Source organism: Pinus tabuliformis, chromosome X (assembly GCF_031772625.1).
Source record: "Pinus tabuliformis cultivar Carrire ecotype Pingquan chromosome X, CPIR1, whole genome shotgun sequence".
Classification (NCBI taxonomy): Eukaryota; Viridiplantae; Streptophyta; class Pinopsida; order Pinales; family Pinaceae; genus Pinus; species Pinus tabuliformis.
This window is the reverse complement of record NC_142308.1, coordinates 742199204-742212763: the sequence shown is the minus strand read 5'-3', so window position 1 is coordinate 742212763 and position 13560 is coordinate 742199204. Positions and strand designations below refer to the sequence as shown.

At 35.5% G+C, this 13560-nt stretch overlaps 1 pseudogene; it reads left to right on the top strand.

Moving 5' to 3' along the window:
* The first annotated feature begins 515 nt into the window (after positions 1-515).
* LOC149142041 (uncharacterized) lies at positions 516-12795 on the top strand (annotated as a pseudogene).
* Positions 12796-13560: the final 765 nt, after the last annotated feature.

The following is a 13560-nucleotide window of genomic DNA, read 5'->3' as shown; positions in this document are numbered from 1 at the left end:
TTAGAGCTTGAATGTCTAGAAATGAGACTTCAAGAATCTAAACACAGTGAAGAATATTTAGGCCATCTCTCAAGTGATGAAAGATACAAATGGGATGAAAATGGTTCTAAACTACCGAGGGACAAAGATCTAATTGTCAATCGGGAGAAAATTCTTCAATAGGAAATAACTTTGGCATAATCCAAGATGAAGTTTCCATAAGAGAGGATAATGGATATTACTTCAGTAGTTGACAACTAGGGCTTGATAGATATATCTCACAAAGGGATGGAGTTTTTTGGAAAGGAATCGGTTTTAATCGGTCTCTGAAACAAGAAATTGGTCATAAAAATAGGAGATTGACACAATATAAAAGTGTGCCAATCAAATACATGCAAAGAAAGTTTGGGTCTCTAACAAATTCAGTGCTCTTGAGACACTTGTCTGATTTTTCTACATCTAAAGAGTATTGGAAATCTCAAGAATCAAGGGAAAATGCAAAAGTGGAAACATTTTGTTTTATTATGAGGGAAAAAATGGAGGAAATGTCTCTTCTACAAGTTGATAAGAAGGCACTAGAAATTGTGTTAAAGAAAACTATCGAGATTGAGGCAATTACACGAGATGGGGTATGTGATTTAATAGATAAGGTTCAAATTTTTGAGCAACAAAGAATTGATGCTGAGAATAAAGTGGTAGTTATTCAGCTAGAAAAGAAGGTTGTTTCATCACCATATTTAGTATCATCTTCACAATAAGTTTCTACACATTTTGGCAAGGTTTCATCCTTGTTGAAAGGTGAATAAGAAAGAAATAAGCTCTTTACTGCCTTGAAAAAAATTCTCACATCAAGTAAAGTAATATTATTAAGTCCTCAGATAATCCATATCCAAAACTTACCCGGAAATCAACTTTATGGAGACCTATATGTAAAACTGAAGAGATTACATTCTATGTAAATGAATCTATGGTTGGTGGGAAATGCTACTTTGACTTCGATGTTCATCCGAAAGGTGATTTAGGAAGACAATTTTAGAAAGAGATCTTAGGCACATTGGAATGATTGTGAAAAAAGCCAACAATCAGTTACACATAGCTATGGTCATGAAACTAAAGCCACTTTGTAGTTTAAGATTATAAATTGTTTTGAAAGGTGTTAATCTACAATATTTAGGGAGTCAGGCACCTAGTTTCAACGTAGTTGAAGTTTCTTCAGATGTATTGTAATGGAAAATACTAAACTACATGCTGTAAGCCAAGGATTAGCTCATTGTCTTTACATATAGTTCATTGGATGAGACTAAAGTGATATTCAATGAAAAAGATATAAAATAGTAAGTTAATGATTTACTTACTGTAGTGTCCTTTTTGAGTGAATCTCTTATCAAGTTATCCTTTTATAAATGGTAGAGAATGGAATTTTCTAAAATAAAAAATGGACAAAGATATTCAAATTTTGTCTATGCATATTTTTGATGTCATATATGTTATCTTATTAATGATTTCCACTTTGAGGCATGGGTATTTCATTTTACATAAAACCCAAAAGAGGCTTTTCCAAGTGAGGCTATGAAGTATAGATCCTCTTGTTCACCTCAAAATTCCACCATTGGAGTATGACCTAAAAAAAATAGAGAGGAGAGGTGGTTGATGGAGGGGTTTTGTAATTCTTCCTACTTGCTTTTGTACTTGTGACAATTGATTAACTGGGAAGAGAAATTAATACTGATAAAGGTTTTTGTAATTCTTCTTACTTGCTTATGAACTTGTGACAAGTGATTAATTGGGTAGAGCCACAAATACTAATACCAGTGAATCCCCCTCCTTATGCTCAAGTTAATAGTGAAATAGATATGCTTTCATGATTTATTGATATGCATTTCACATAGAAATAGAGCCTAAGCCCCCATGTGTAGACTTGAAACTAAAAGGTCTACATGGTATCCCGAGAATGTACATTATCACCTCGTACAATCTCCCTACACTTTTAGTTAGTGCTTGCTAGTTAGTGGGGGGAATCCCTATGCAGTTCATGAGTGAAGAGTGAATTATAAATACCACAACACACTGCCAAACTATAATAAAATCTTGTCATAATTCACTCAGATTTTTTCTCTCCCAGGTCAAGATCTCATTCATAAAACTTCTGTGGAAGGAATGAGAGCTGATGGTGGATTATAGTGCAGTCATTGGAATACCATGCCTATCCTATTTCTTTTGGTTCAAAATAAAAGACCTAGAATCTGCACTTAAAAACACTAAACAACAAACTAAATTTCAAATCTACATCTAAATATTTATGTCAGCCTTGGGAAATGTGTAAGTCTGCTGTCAAAACACAAAAATATTCTCCTAAAGGGACAAATCTGCATGCATAAAAGTAAGAAAAACGTGTAAATAACAAAATTATGAGTAGTGACCTAAATGCCTTGAAGCTTGTGGGATATAGAGAGTAAAAAAATAACTACAGGGGAGTACTTCCTTCTATCAATCAATTCAAGAAATCAAAGTAATACAAAAGACACCATAAACCAACGAGATATAGTTTCTGAATAGATGTTACCCCTTTAATTCCAAAGTAGTAGGTACAAGGTTTGTGGAGGGGATACCAATTTCACCTACAAGAGCTCCCAAAGGTGTTCCACCACTTCTGAAGAGCCTTGGCCCTTAGTGTTTAGGGATAAAATCATGTGAACACAATGCAAGAAACCTCTACCTCTACTCTACACTCTCACAATCATTCCAATAAAACAAAGAGTATTAAGTGACTATAATTCAAGCAAAATCACTAGTGAATAACATCTTATCTCTCTTCACTATACTCTTCCAACATTTACAAAATAGGCATAGGAATATACAAAAATATTGCAACTATCAATAAAAGTAGAAAGTGGAATATGCTAATGATGTCTCCTCTCAATAAGGGAGAAAGAGGCAATAAAAGGATCATAATTCAAAATAAAGCAAGTATAAATCTACACCAAGTCATGCACTCTATCTCTTTGCTAAAAATAGGATACATAAACTAAATGGGTCTTGTCGATTTTCTTAGGTGAATTCTGATCTTCATTTGATAATTACTTCCAATGATTTCTTTAATCAAGTTTACTTATGTCACATACATAATTAAGCAACTATACATAGAAAATATCAATATTAGTGCAATAATGACAGTAGGATCATAAAGAGACAACCATGCACACAAGTAGACAAAATATTTTCACCTAGGAAACCCAACCTCGGAAGAAAACCCAACAATATTTTCTAAGAGAAATTCTTCAGTTCAACAAAGTACAATCTGATATTCATAAGTCAAATTAAGTCAAATATAAAATAGATAATCCCACAGGTCAAACATGGTTAACACAATGACTTGGTCAAACTTCCCATCACAAAGCATGGTCAACTGCCTTAGAAATGCAGTCAAACTGACCATTACAGACTCGGTCAAAGACTCAGAAAATTTGGTCAAATTGACCTCAAAACTTCAGTCAAACAACCTCAGAATTTTGGTCTAATAGTGGTTAATTTTGCTCAAACATCAAAAGACTTTGGTCTACTTATCCTTCTCCTCCTTTGCACAAGTGAACAGAAAACAAGTGTATTTTAGTGATTTGAATTCATATCCAATTGCAAGAGGCCAAGATTGTATTTATAGTGGTCTAGATGTGCCCAAGGGGCACATATCCTTGTGTTGGGATGACATGACCATTTTAATTTAATTATTTTAATTTTTCTCCATCTTTGAATTCTAATCATAGACACCAAAAATCAACAAGTCTCCCAACAAAGACTTTCCAAGCCTATGCACTTTAATTTTGGGAGAAAATAGAAAGTATATACTATAATGAAGCCATTTCCAAAAACACTCTTTTCAGCCATAAAAAATTAAAAAATAGAAGGAAAAAGTAAGATTTATAATCAAGGAAACTAAACAAGATAAGCCTCCTTGACCCATGTGATTTACCACTTCACCAAAACTAGAATTATTGTAGCTAATTGGAACTCCTGATTAAAATACATTAATTGGAACTTTTGATAAAAGTACTTCACGTGATAAAGTAGCAATATTGATTTTTTTGTATAATGTATATTTTTCTTACAGGGATTTAGGGTTTAAAGATTGTATGTCTTGGAAAAGCCTTGGCATTTTGGGTAATAAAAATTGAATACCTAGGTTTAATATCTAGGGTTTGTAATTTAGGGTTTATAAACCCTAAGTGTGTTAGAATAAGAAAAATCTAGGGTTTATGGATACAATCTTAGGACTATGATTCTAGGGTTTGTATGGATCTAGGGTTTGGATATAAAACCCTAGCTAATTAGTAATCCCTAAGGATTAGCGTTAGGGCTTATGGGTTAATCCCTAGGGTAAATTGTTTTTGGAAACCCTAGTTCCATGATGCATACCTATCAAGGCTGAGTAAAATTAATTCCAACCTCCATGTCAAGGTTGTGATGGATGAACTTGGGAACCTACTTCTCTATGTGTTTGACTCCCCAGTGAAAAAGTTGGTTGTTGAACTAGATAAGAAGAATATTGGGTTAATTCCATATTTGGAATTGGAAGTCTAAAGTTTCCATTGGGCCAGGGAAGAATGATATCAAGATTCTATTATAGGCCTATGATCATCATGTGCAGGCAGCCAATTGGGTTGCAAGGATTCTCTAATTAACTTAGAAGTACTGATGATAGAAAAAGCACAACTAATGGTTAGTTTTGGCTCTCCTATGATGAGAAGAATCAGTGTTTTGTGGCACCTAGTTCTACTAAGGTAGGGTGTATGGTAGCATGTGCAAGGACTGATGAAGCAATTTCTCATTGGTTTGTTTTGAGAAGCTATATGAGAATCTAGTGCTCTATCACAAGATAAATCATATTGGCATTAAGTATCACCACTTTCATGACTTGATGAAGAAAGCAGCAGTGAAGCCCCAATATATCTCCACTATTGAGTCCTTCTAGGATGAGTCCTAGAAGAGATACAAAGCTATGCTACTCTTGCCTGAGAAGTCTAGGCTGAGACCTAGAAAGGATGTGAAGATCTACTATATTGATGCTGTGGAACTCTATATGATTATGAGTCTAGGATGAGACCTAGAGACGCCTCAAAATCAGCCTTTACAGATCAAGACACTGGTTGGGAGAAACAACTAGGCTGATACCTAGTCTGAACAGTGATTCAAGGCATGATTATGAAGGTGGTCGAGATCTAAGGTTTTTTCACATGATCAAGGTACATGGTGCCATCATATCCCTTCGTCTAGTGTAGTCTTCTCTTCTGCATATGTTGAAATTGGAAACTAGGGCCAAATTCCACTTTGAACAAATCCTTTGGGGAAGTTAATTATGTCATTAAATTCTTCTTTTCGAGAGGACCAAGATCAACCTAAAGAAAATCGAATTTGGACAAGTAGAAGTGGGTTTTTGAATTTATTCTCTCACCTAAAAATTATCAAGGTCAACCTTATCTCTATGTCAGTTCATCAAGCCTGATCGATGTGTCTCTTCACCCCTCTCCATCTTATATAAATAGAGATGTACTCCTATCTCATAGGCACTAGTGGAAAAGGATATCTTTGAGGCAATGAGGCTTAAGGACAACTTCTTTGGTTAGGGTTATGGTCTCAACAAGTTCGAGTTTGAGAGCAGAATTGTGTTGTGGTTTAGGGCATGTTTATGGATGGGTTATGACTTGTTTTGCATGGGTTTCTCTCTTAGCATGAAGGGTGCAGCTGTGGGACCCTCCTATAGTTGGGCCACAGGTAGAATCCCCTGCTTAGGAGGCTGAGTTGTTGTAGCAACCACTAACATACCATTCTAGTAATGTGGTAGTTGTTGGAGGTGATTTGGATACCTTTAAGGAGGCCAGAACCGCAATGAAGTATAGTGACCTTGTTTAGATTTTTAGCCACATTGTTTGAAGGCCTTCAAGTTCTACAGAAGGACTGAAGCAGCATGACACTGAATCCCTATCCAAGATTCACTGAGATAAAATCAACAATGACTTTCATATGGTCCTTGCCCAGCTTCTAGAGCCAACAAAGGAAAACGTCATGAAGAATAAGGAAGGTTGCAGTTGGAAGAATGAATTTTGATCCTTGACTACAATGATCATCAATTTCCCTAATCAGATCCACCTTCTTATGTTTCCCTAACCACAAAATATTGGGTCTTCGAGCAGTGTTATCGAATATTTATATTGGAAAGTCATTTTGACTCTAAATCATTGTACACTCTCTCTCTCTGTTGAACATTTTATTTTAATAATAAGAAGATTTGATAAAGGGTTTTCCCCATCTTAGGGTTTTTCCTTGGCTTGAGCCAAGTTTGTGTTCTCTTGTCTTGGCTTGTCCTTTGTGATTATATTTTATGTTCTTTCCTCAGTTACTGTCATCATAATAATCGCTTATGTGATTGAAATAAAATGGTGAATTGGGCTAATTGACTCACTAAAGTAACCGAGCTACAAAAATAACATGTCAACTAAAAATGAACATGGTATTAGAGCCTAGGTGAGGTCAAGCCCAAGCAAGAGTATAAGAAGCAATCACTAAAGGTGTATCAAAAAGAAGATCTAACAACCTCTGTCTGAAATTACCTTTGACCTGTAAAGAAAAGTCAAGGCATGAATCAATCAAGGGTTTATGATTATTATACATTGCAAACTCAGACCCCTATTTGGACCAACGTCCAGCCTAGGATTTTATTTCCTTTACACATTGACTATGTCTCTCTATTTCATAACTCATCTTTGTGCATATGAGCAGATTCAGGGACACAGAACGATGATTTTCTTTGTCTCACGGGTTACTTTGAAAGATGAGTATTTTTTTGTGGTCGAGAGCCAAATCTAAACCATTTTCGTATAGATCCAAGTCCTTTATTCCTTGCTGGTAGAAAAATCACAACTCTGAGCATAGGAAGACCAAGCTTATGTCAAAGAGGAGACCAAATATATCTGAGTTGGAGGACTGAGTTTCTGATTGTAAAATTTCCAGAAATAGGGGTCTAGTTACTTCTCTCTATTGCTGATTGAGTTGAGTAAAGTGAAGGGACAAAATATTCATCCTTCTTAAGCAAAGAACTACTTGATTGGAAGAAAAAATGGAACATCTTAGTATGAGCATATTGTATATAAATTTTCTAATTTATGCTATGAAATTGCAATGGTAATATTCAACACTCGAACAGTGTGATGAGTTGGAGATTGTATGATGGTAATTGTATCTTCCAAGCTAATCACACAACATGGTTGAATGATCTTTAAGCATGTTCTATTTTTTCACGATGAAGAGTTTTGGTACACTTCTATGATATGATCTAGCTTATAGAAATGTGATGAAATATAATCCTGAAAATTTTCATCCTTGTTTTGGAATAAATTCTGAGCAAGTCTCTTAGATATGAAGCTTGCATTTTTTATGGTAGTATCATGATAAACCTTTTGGAATCTCAATCACATAGCTTATTTTATAGAGGAAATTTATATGATTCCTAATCCCCGAAGATCGTTGAATCAAGGAATATCCCCTAACTCAGTTGCTGATCTAAAAAAAGTTTAGAATCTAGTCAAGATAATGAGCAGCAATAATATGGTTCATTGAATTTGTCAGCTTAAATACAATGAATCAACATTATTTTCCATCACTTTGCTCCTATAGATCTGCGTCCATTTCAGTTGTCGAAGATACAGCAAGGCGATGGTATGAAAACTTCAAATTAGATATCTATATATATATATATATATATATATATATATATATATATATAGATAGATAGATAGATAGATATGTGTGTGTGTGTGTATGTGTGTTGAAATTATGTGTGCATTAGTATGCTTTGTGCCTTTTAGAATGATACCAGTAAGGTTTTGTCATTTGGAGTTTAGTGAGCTCAAGCTTGTTTCCGAAATTGGTTTAGTGTCTAAGCTAGGATTTTCTTAATGTTGTGCTACTAGCTAAGCTTGGAGGCATATGCTATGTAGAGAAATGTTTCCTGTGATACAAGTAATGTGTTGTGTGGAAGTCCTGTCAAGAATTTTGTGTATCTTATCTTGATGATATCTTGGTAAAGACATTAATATGATGAAGCAGATAACTATCATCACCGGTAGGAGATATTAAAGAAAGCCTCTCCTTCAGGCACTCTATTAGCAACAAGGAATTCTCAATAAGGATTTCTTCCTTCAGCTATAAAGGAAAAATTTGTGACAATTTTCATGCTACTAAGGCTTGCCTCTTGAACAGAAGAATCACAGAAATGATAGGGCTCTCTCATTGAGATAAAATTTTTGATGCAGTAGACAATGGATATGATTGGGTAGAAGTGGAACAAATGAAGAGAGACATCAAGAGAAACATAAAAAGTGGGTGCAATGGATATTTAAAGTGGTTGTGTTAGCAAAAACAATGGATTGTAGAAAGCCACTGGCAGCAGTGGTGTAATTTAAAATGTTGTCTAGTTTCATATGGCGTCAAATGGAACATCAACGCATAGGTGACAGTTACCTTGACAGTTATATGTGGCATCATCCCTATGTATGACAACTTAGCATATATAGCTCAACATCATTTATGGTTTCTTTGTTAGCCCAACATTATGTATGATATCATTATAGTCCAGTAGAAATATATTATAGCCCCGGTGAATTAGCAACAATATTAGAGTCTTGTTGACAAATGAAATTGTGAACAAGACAAATGTGAACTTTGGATAACTTTTATAAATAATCTACAAAACAATTGTCGTTAAAATAAATAGTAGAGGTGCATCTCACTTAAAGCTTTAATTCTTGAAGAACACTCAAGATAATCGTTGCCTAGTAGACAAAAGTATAGTGACACTCCTTTCAGCGAGGAAGATTGTAGTTGTTGTCTTAAATGAAATCAAAGATATTGGCTCAAATCAAACTCCAACCTCCTATTTTCCTTATTTTGGTAGACTACAGTAGGTATCTATGCAACATTTAAGGGAGGTTTTATAGTTTCACCTTCAAAAAAACTTCCTACATCACCTTCTTGCAACATGATCTCAAAGATGAAGTGCATATTGTCAAGAGGCTAATGATCACCTCAAGAAAGGATTCAGGGGGAGCTGCAATGTTTTGATGATGTTTTTCCATCAGATGATGCCCCTCTCATTTTCCACTGAAAGAGGGAGTTGATTTATTTTAATGTAATATCTAGTGTTGTTCCTAAGCTTTAAAAGTTCTAGCAATATGGGACAACTACTGATCCAAATATAGACTATGTTTGAGGGAATTAGTGTATAATTTGATACATAGACTCTTAAGTCGATTTATGATTAAGCCCCATATATTGGATAGTTTTTCATGAAGATAACATCTTAGAATTTCTCTAGATATTGTGCAGAAGGTTGACAGACCACCACTCTTGGCATATATGAGGAGGGGATGCTTATTTAGCCACTTCTTAGAGTATTTATTTCTACTCTCATGTATCACTTGATGTATCTTTCTTCACAATAAGGTAATATATGATGCATGCCTTCATAAAGAAAAAATAAAATAAAATAAGGGAACTGTAGACTTCCATAGAATTTAAGAGAATCAAAAGGCTTTGTCTAGATCTAGTCTAAAGACATAAGAATGCTTCCTACAAGTTGGATTCAAGAAAATTAGATTGATGCAAAACATTAAGTGAAAAGTGTAGCAACATTTTGCAACTTTGCATCCTAGAGAACTTTAAGCTAAGAATAATCACCTACCTTCCAACATTGTTATCCCTCTTTTAACATCTGCAGGACATTGTGAATGTACCAATGCCCATGATAACCTCATTATGTTGTTAGTGTTACATGTACCTTTTGAGAGACTATCTCCTTCTCCAACAACTTCATGCTCATTGTTCTGAAAATTCACAAAAAACATTAAAAGAAATACAGCTTACTAGATAAACCAACAACAACAAATATTTTCCATTTGCAGTTATTAAAGCATACTTGAATAAAAATCCTATATAGACATATTGTTTAAGAAAATAAAAGCATGAGGAGAACATAAAATATTGACATGTGGTGGCTCAAAGATGGACCCACTATAAATTAAGAGCAATGAGAAGGCCAACCGCGACTCTATGAATAAGTTATTTGCAACTTGCAAGATAACCCACAAATAATCTTTGTTGTATAATATTTTTGTAATTAGCATTTTTTAGTATGACTATAATTTAAACCAGGAGTCTCATAAGATTCATTGCATACAAAAAATATGCAGAAGATATGATAAAAGATTCAATAGTAGATACGTTGGTAAAATATGACAAGATATGATAAAATATTTGATTTTTTAATTTATTTGATTAAAGCATCATTGATCTTGCAACTGCCAAAGACAACCCTTGCATCGCAGGAAGATACACACTGAGTAGTTTTGAAGTCTCCCTCCAAATATCATTGGGATTCTCTGTCACCTCCTCACAAGATGTAAACATTTATCCAACGCTTTCTAACATCCCAATCCACACGACACATTATAGGCACTAGATTTGTTTCTCAGATTGGTATATCTATTTTCTCTCGCACATTCAATGTATCCTTCTAAATACACTGTGAGCATGTTTTTGTTGTTACTGGTAAGAATTCATGGAGAAACACATCATAAAAATCATGGAGGTTGGGAAAATTAATAGGCATCAAATGGCAAGATGAATCCTAAGGAAACAAAAGCTCTATTTGAAGTAATGGAATCTATATCTACAGATGAAAATGGAAAAAAACCTATCCACATCCCTATGTGAACGGAACATGGCAGGGCTTGGAGTGAAAAAAAGGGAAGTCCTGGCTACTGGGTGCAAGCCCCGGAAGTGATGATTGATGCTATGTGATTCATTTCACTAGTTTCAATCCCACTTCTTCACCCATGTGAGCATCACCCGATGCAATGAGTGCTAAGTGAACTATTCAAAAATCATGAGAAATTAGTCAGTTACGACTACCTCTCATGGAAATGGTCATACGTGAAAATGACTTACTTAACGCAGTTGAATCCCAAAATGATATCTAATATAATGCACTGCGTAAACCCCCATACTTAAATTCAAAAAGAGTCAAGGGATCTCTACTTGAATGGTTCATGAGGCACAATACTTGCTAAGGTTTTGCAAATGGGGTAGCAAGCTAAGTGGGCTTGATTGTGGGGAAAACTCCACAGTTAAGCGCGCTTGAGCCAGAGGAGTTTTGGGATGGGTGACCTCCTGGGAAGTCCTGGCTACCGGGTGCAAGCCCCGGAAGTGATGATTGATGCTATGTGATTCATTTCACTAGTTTCAATCCCACTTCTTCACCCCTGTGAGCATCACCCGATGCACTGAGTGCTAAGTGAACTATTTAAAAATCATGAGAAATTAGTCAGTTACGACTACCTCTCATGGAAATGGTCATACGTGAAAATGACTTACTTAACGCAGTTGAATCCCAAAATGATATCTAATATAATGCACTGCGTAAACCCCCATACTTGCATGTTTCCAGGCTTAATTTTGGGTACAAACGTAATCCTGTGAGCATCACCCGATGCACTGAGTGCTAAGTGAACTATTTAAAAATCATGAGAAATTAGTCAGTTACGACTACCTCTCATGGAAATGGTCATACGTGAAAATGACTTACTTAACGCAGTTGAATCCCAAAATGATATCTAATATAATGCACTGCGTAAACCCCCATACTTGCATGTTTCCAGGCTTAATTTTGGGTACAAACCTAATCCTTCATGCAAGAAAAATGCTTTGTTTCCAATTTCAATTTTCAAGCTCTCATATTTGCAAGCACTCTTTATGCTCCAATGTTTCATGCATGAGAACATCACAATTCCTTTGGGTTTTTGTAAGTTGGCCCCCAATTTGGAGCAGTTGAGCCTGCGTGCTAACAAGGGTCTAATTGGTGAAATTCCTAGGGATTTTGGTAGCTTGAGGGGATTGCAGGTATTGAAACTCTTAGAAAAATCTTCATGGGAGAATCCTACCATATGTGGGGAGGCTAAATAGTCTCATGCATTTAATTTTAGATTTGAGTTATAATTATTTCAAGGGACAAATCCCTCAGGGAATGGGGAGTTTAAGCAACTTGTTGGGGCTTGATTTAAGCTACAACAATCTTAGAGGACCCATTCTGGAATCCCTTAGAAATTTGAGGATGTTGTAGAAGCTGGATTTGAGCTCTAATTCCCTCACAGGCCACATTCCTACAACTCTTGTGAACTTGAAAAACTTGGAGTTCATAGCTCTCAGCAACAATAAGATTACAGGCAGATTCCCTCCTTCACTGGGAAGTTTACAGAGCCTCCAGTACTTCATAATAGATAAGAATCCAATGTTTTCTCCATTGCCTATTGAACTTGGAAAGCTCAGAAAGCTTAGGAGCTTAGGCTTGCTAGTTTTGGTTACTCGGGTTTAATACCTACGACTTATGACAAACTTTTGAATCTAAGATCTTTGAATTTGGAGAACAACAGGTTGTCAGGTAGGATTCCTTCCATTATAGGTAATATTTCTCACATGTACCACCTTAATCTAAGTGGTAACATGCTATCAGGGGCACTCCCTTTCTCTTCAGAGTTTTTTCACAGGTTAGGTAAGAACGTAGAATTGAAGGGGAACTCAAGTTTGTGCATCAATTCCTCCCAGGTTATGCAATGATCTCAGTACTTGGGTGAGGATGTATGTGGTGTTTTTCCCATCAAAGGAAAGGGAAAATCACCCAAGAAATCCATGGCATTCACACTACGTGGGGTGCACTGGAGAATCAATATGTACCTTGTAGTAAGTTGTATAGTATGTGCCTTACTAGCTTGAAAAGTATATCTTTCTCCCATTCAGATTCAACTTGCTTTGAGCTTGGAGATCAATAAGATGAAGGGTTAAATGCATAGATCGATAAAAAGCTCTGCAGATATTAATGTCTTAGTTGGTTATTGAAATTCTTTGCTATGCTTCATTTCTGTACTAGAAGTGATGAGCATATAAGAGAATGCTTTACTAACAAATTTCTAGTTTACTTAGATTTTAGTGTTATGAATAAAAATAGTGTATGAGGCAGCAATCCATTGAGTAGAAATATTATATGATTACATTATGGAAACTGGTGCATCAAATGCAAGCTCAATGTTGATTGGTAAAGTGGGATTGCTTTGGGCTGAGTAAGTTGCAGTAAAGAAGTAAATGTGCTACTAAAGGCTTGGAATTAGGGGCATAGTAACATCTAATATAAGAAATAAAATTATAAAAATTTTCTTGTCACACAACCTCATCATTCCGATGGAATGCAAATAAAACCATAATTGGCAGAACAAGGATGCCTTACCAACTTGTAACTTATGGATCGGTTGGTGATGGTTTGGAATGCCTACCAAGGGTATGGGAGGAGTCTCCACCTTAGAAGTCCCGCCAAAAGTCTAAAGAGATAAATAAGTACTTTGTATGGAGCTCAATGAGAGCTTATAGGTGAAACACATGGGGTTTGTTGAGAAAAATTTGCAGGTTTTATAAAGATAGCATTTAAGGGATTTCCACTATTAGCGAGCAACATTATAGCTTGGGTCTCATTTAACATCTAATCTG